The 6,018-nt window shown below is 48.2% G+C and overlaps 1 protein-coding gene across 4 annotated transcripts in view; it reads left to right on the top strand.

The window, feature by feature from the left end:
* Positions 1 to 4,501, top strand: part of MMP17 (matrix metallopeptidase 17) — a 49,140-nt gene extending 44,639 nt beyond the window's left edge. For 3 of the 4 annotated variants that reach the window (XM_033440646.2, XM_033440645.2, XM_049698651.1), the window contains 2 exons: positions 3,116 to 3,239; positions 4,079 to 4,501. The gene's annotated coding sequence lies outside the window, so the exon portion shown is untranslated. The remainder of the gene's footprint in view (positions 1 to 3,115; positions 3,240 to 4,078) is intronic. The other variant, XM_033440647.2, reaches the window with a different exon arrangement.
* Positions 4,502 to 6,018: the final 1,517 nt, after the last annotated feature.

The following is a 6,018-nucleotide window of genomic DNA, read 5'->3' on the forward strand; positions in this document are numbered from 1 at the left end:
TACAGGGCGTCAAGGTTCGCCGCGCTGCTGCGTGGACAAGATGCTTATTCTCTCCACTCCAGAGCGCGGATATCCCCATTTGTTTCTGCTTTCCCCTGTGATGGACATTTGTTTCCAGCTCTGGGCTACTCTGAATAAAGCTGTAATGAACATTTCCCATCAGGCACCCTGAGTAAACAGCCAGGAGTGGGATTGCTGGGTTGTAAGTTTATGTTCAGCCATCCTTGCCTGGGGGACACAGGTACAGACCTTCCCTCTGGGCTTGAGGCTGGAAGGGGCTGGCTGCAAGGCCAAGGTGGGTGGCACCCTGAGGTTACCCGGGACTGAAACCAGCCCGGAGCCCCCTTAGAACCCCGGCTGTCACCATCCCACCCTTCTGGGAGCCAGGAAGCAAATTCCCATCCTGCCCCAAAGTCTGAAGTCCTTGAGATGAGCCTAGGCCCCGAGCAGCTTTGCCTAAAGTCCCCTAGCGGAGGATAAAGACCTTTTCGGGATGAGACCACCAGCTCCCCCTTCAGCAGTGCTCCGCGATGGCTGGAGTTAGCTTGGGACGGGACTGGGAGGTGGTGGTGTTCTAGAGAACTCTGCTTGAGGAAGCTGGCTGTCTCCATTGTTCTAGTTAATCCTCCTTATTATTCCAGGTGAGATGACCTAGGCACAGAGAAGCCAGGTGGCTACCCAGGCTTCCCCGCTGTGCCTAGAGGGGACCCACCCAGACACTCACCCACTCTGCCGTCCAGCCCATGGTTGGGGAGGAGTGTCCTCCCAACACACACACCAGTGGTGTTTCAGTGGCATTTGAGGAGTGGATTCACCTCTGGGCATCGTGGACTGGGGTGATAGAGACGGGAACTCCTAGGTTTTGCTGGTATCCACTACCACTGTTTGGAAGAATGATCCAGAACTTGTAAGCAATGACTTCAGCATGCTCTTCCGTGGTCCAGTTGGAGCATCATTGAAGGACTACTTAATACTTCAAGGCCAGGGTCACCAAACTCATTCTGTAAAGGGCCGCATGGCACATATGGCTTTGCCAGTCGCACGGCCACCTTTGCAGCTACTTAGCTTTCCAGGTGCAGCTTGGAAGCAGCCAGAGACACTAAATAAGCAAGTGGGCGTGGCTGGGTTGCAATAAACTTTATTTACCGAAGTAGGCAGTTAATCTCTAGAATATATAAAGACCTGCAACTCAGACAATCCAATTAGAAACTGGTCGAAGAACTTGAGCAGACATTTCTCCAAAGAAGTTAAACAAATGGCCAGTAAGCAAATAAGATGCTCCGCATCACTAATCATTAAGGAAATGCCAACCAAAGCCACAGTGAGAAACCACAACCACTAGGACGGCTATTTTTATAAAGCAGAAAATAACAAGTGCTGGTGAAGATGTGGAGAAATTGGGATCGCTGACGGGAATGTCAAATGGTGCAGCTTCTGTGGAAAACAGTAAGGTGGCTCCTCAAAAGATTAAAAATAGAATTACTAGCAATTCCACTTCAGGATGTATATCCAAAAGAATTGAAGACAGGATCTGGGAGAGAGACTTGGACACTCATGTTCGTAGCCGCGTTATCCACAATAGCTAAAATGTGGAAGCAACCCAAGTGTCCTTCAGTGGATGAATGGCTAAACGAAATGTGGTGTATACGTACAATGGAATATTATTCAGCCTTAAAAAGGAAGGAAATTCTGACACATGCTACAACACGGATGAAACTTTGGGACATTATATGCTAAGGGAACTGAGGCAGACGTTAAAAGACAAATACTGTAGGATTCCACTTTTATGAGGTACCTAGAGCTGTCAGATCCATAGAGACAGAAAGTGGGAGGGTGGGTGCCAGGGTGGAGGCAAGAGGGAGTAGGGTGTTAGAGTTTTTGCAGGGGGATGGCATTAGTGTTTAATGGGGGCAGACTTTCAGTTTGGGAAAATGGAAAATTTCTGGAGATGATGGTGGTGATAGTTGCACAGCAATATGAATGTATCGTACACCCTGAGGTGTACACTTAAAAATGGTTAAGATGGTAATTTTTAAGTTATGTGTATTCTACAAATATTAAAAAAATAAAAAGAAAGAAAACACTGGGACTTCCCTGGTGGTTTGGTGGTTAAGACTCTGCACTTCCACTGCAGGGGGCACAGGTTCAACTTCTGCTTGGGGAACTAAGATCCCACGTGACGCAGGGCACGGCCCAAAAAAACAAACAAACGAAAAACAACAAAAAAGGAAAAAACCAAGAGGAGGGCTGGATTTGCCCCCTTAGACCATAAGTTTGCTGATCCTTGATGCGGGGGTTCCTCACCCGTGTTTACCTTTCTGTTGACAATTGATTCAAAGCTCTGAGTCTGTGACATTATCTCCATGTTAACTTGTAGGTTTTTGTCAAACAGAAGATAGATGATTTCTCTGAGATAGAAAAGATAATCAAAGGTTAATGTTTTGCCCTGGGAAACAATAACCAGTTTTGAATCGGACTGACCAATCTTACTCTAACATTCTTCTTTTCAAATCCCTATAAATAAACAATCCCTCAAATTCTACCCAGGAACCATCTTTACTGTCTGGCTGGTTCCCTCGTTACTGAGTTAGCTAAACCTCTAGCCCACTTTTTGCTCCATATTCATATGAGAGTTTATTTGTTTTTTAATTTTTCAGCCACACCATATGGCATGTGGGATCTAAGTTCCCTGACCAGAGATTGAACCCACACCCCCTAGATTGGAAGCACAGAGTCTTAACCACTGGACTGCCAGGCAAGTCCCTGAGAGTTAGTTTTTAACTTCTTGAAAATTACACTGGTGAAGTCTCAATGACACAGGAATGCAGCCCCCTGTCTGTTTTAAGGCACACAAACCACCCCCGACTCCCAGCACCTGTGACAGACATTACTAATCCATCACAGAATTCTCAGAACTCTTAAGTTTAAGACTCTAGGTAGCTGCCACCAGTCCCTTTGAAACGACACCCATTCACCATTCCTTTCATAGAAGGTAGCAGCAGTGCTGGAGGCCTGTCTGGGTGGGCAGGTGGCACCTCCATGGAAGGTGGTGTGTTTTGGCTTGTTGAGTAAGCAAGTCAGGGGTGGTTTTCGTCACTCAACATCCTTTCCACAGGTTTCTTGACTGATTGCTGGGCACTGGGCTGAGCACCAGAGGTCAGAGCTGAACAGGATTTTGTCCTTTCCTCGGGAGGTTTGGAGACCCAGGAGGACAAGGTGCAAGTGCTTGCAGTGGAGAGGTATCACTTCTTAGTTGTATGACCTTGGGCTAGTCACTTCTCTGGGCATCAGTTTCTTCCCCCATTAAATGGGAGTAACCATAGGAATCTACCTCCCAGGGTTGATGTGGGCATAAGAGTTACTTCCTGTAAAGAGAGTTGCCTGCACATAGCAAGGGCAGTCGATTCTCACTGTTCATGGTACTGTGAATGAAGAATGTTTGCTGCCATATCAGTAAACAAAGGATGTTGCAGCCATCCAGCCATCACATTACAGCTGCCCCAACGGTGCATTCTGGGAAGACTCAGGATGAGAAGCAGAGGACACTGGCCCCGGATAGCTGAGGTGCATATCAGAGGAATGATTTCAATGAGCCCAGACTTTGCATCTTCCCATACATAACGAAGCGCTAAATTCCTTAACTTGTGATGTCTGGTTTTCCTTATTTAACAGTAATCTTTCAATGTTCCGACTACCTGGTCTTAGTTTCAAAAACTCCTATAGATCCTGGCTCCCCGCCCCTTGCCCATTTGGGACAGTCTCTCAGAGTTTCTGAGATGCTGTGTCCCAGGCTTAAGTCCTTAGTTTTGTCCATCGAATAAAGCATAACTCTGAACTTTTAGGTTGTGCATTTTTTTCAGTCGACAGTACTCATGCTCTATAACGTTGCCACCAGCACAGGATTAGCGGATTCTGAACCTGCTCTGGGAAAAATACATTTAGGTTCCTGCCACCCTCTGGTCACAACACTTTTGTCAACCGTTCAATACATCACTGTGTGTTTATGTGTGTTTCTGTTTAAAAGACATCTTCTTTAATATATGCTGTTGATTCATTACCATTGTTTACTTTTGAACAGCGAAATCACCAACAAAAAGCACAAAGATCCGAAGCATGTTGTGGGGCTCCAAGGACAAAGGACGGCCCTGCTTGAAAAGGTGTCAGCGTCACAGCCCCTACCGGACTCTTACCCGCCCCACCCTGTTGCCATGGTTACAAAATTCCTGAGCCCACCTGGGCGACACTCATCTGAGCAACAGGGACCTGTCCCAAATAAGCAAAGGCATCTGCCCTGTCCCACTGCCACCCTACAGAAGGAAGGTATATGTGCCTCGACCAATCAGTAAACGAGATTTTCACCTCAGACCATTCCTTTGTTTCCTGGCTATAAAAACTGATCAATAGCACATGCTCAGGCTCGACTCTCCCAGACTGCTAGGACGTTGGCCCGCTGTTCTGGCAGCGACCCTTCCCTCCAATAAATTCTATCTTCTTTACGTTCTGCCCTGTGTCTGGAAATTCTTTTCCGGCCCGCGTTCGGACCGCAACAGATGTGGCCCTAAATGGCCCACAGGACCCTTGTTTGCGGTACGAGAGCTGCTGATGCGAGGCAGTGGCCTCCCTCACCCTCAGCTGGGAAAGGGGGCCTGGGGCAACAAACACTTTGCCCACAGAAGCATTGGAGTACTGATTTGGGGGTTACGTGAAACACTTAGCGAATAGGCAAATTCGCAGATATGGAATCTGAGTCACAAGGATGGAGTTGGCACAGACCATGGTGGGCGTGTCACACAGAGGAGGGTGGCAGCCTGAGCAACTGAGCTGGGCCCAAGGCCAGGGGAATCGAGCATACCTCGCCTCCCTTCCCTTCCACTGTCGAGGGCCCAGAAACCTTTTCCAAACGCACATCCCATCTCATCTGCCCCCTTCCTAACTTCTGCCCTGTCACTTCCCAAGTTTAGGGCGAATATCTCCTTCCCAGGGTGTGCTGGGATCCTGGAGGCATGTCTCCGGGGGATCCCACTGTCTGCCCTGCCCGTTCTCTGCACTTTCCTGGGTCGAAAATTTACAACTGTCTGTGCAATCATTGCCCATCTTGTCCCCAGACCCCAACCACTAGACAGGAAGGTCTTGAAGGAGGGGATTCTGTGTTTTTCTTCTGTGGCAACTCTGGGTGTTGAGAAAACAGTCATTGGATGAAGTGAGGGGATGGATGAGGACCTGAGGGCAGGCTACGACTGACCACATGGCACTGCAAGACCTTGTCTTTGGAAAACAAAGGTGTGGCCCAGGAGACCCATCGTCCCTTCCAGCTTTGATGGTCTCTGGCCCCAGTCCGGGGTATGGAGTGCCTGGGAGCCTATCCCTCAGAAGTGTGTTCCCACAGGCTGGTGCAACCTTCCAGGGCTATTACTGAAGACTGGGAGTGGCAGGGAGGGCTGTTTAGAATTCTGCATTTGCAAAAGCAATAATGGGAGGTTATGGGAGCAATTCACACTCAAGGTGTAAAGTGAAAAGGACCGGCTCTTCCCAAAGCAACCACCGTTAACAGTTTCTCCTGTGAGAGAATCCGGGCTCTTTCTCTTGCTGGCTGTGTGACTTTTTGGACGCCAGGCCCAGCGGCCATGGCTCACGGGCCCAGCCGCTCCGCGGCATGTGGGATCTTCCCGGACCGGGGCACAAACCCATGTCCCCTGCATCGGCAGGCAGACTCTCAACCACTGCGCCACCAGGGAAGCCCTGGCTGTGTGACTTTTTTACCTAACTTCTCTGGGCCTCAATTTTCTCATCTGTAAAATAGGGATAAAATAGCAAGTACTTCATGGGATCATTGTGAGGAATAAATTAATACATGGAAAGACTACTGCCTGGTACATGGTAAGCAATGGGTTAGCTGTTATAATTACCCAATGTACTATATATGCATACATAGTATAGTACTAGGAACCCTATATATGTATATACATACATAAAACTATATACACATGTAGGTATGGTATACACACCTCTCTCTCCAGT

Source organism: Orcinus orca, chromosome 15, assembly GCF_937001465.1.
Source record: "Orcinus orca chromosome 15, mOrcOrc1.1, whole genome shotgun sequence".
Lineage (NCBI taxonomy): Eukaryota > Metazoa > Chordata > Mammalia > Artiodactyla > Delphinidae > Orcinus > Orcinus orca.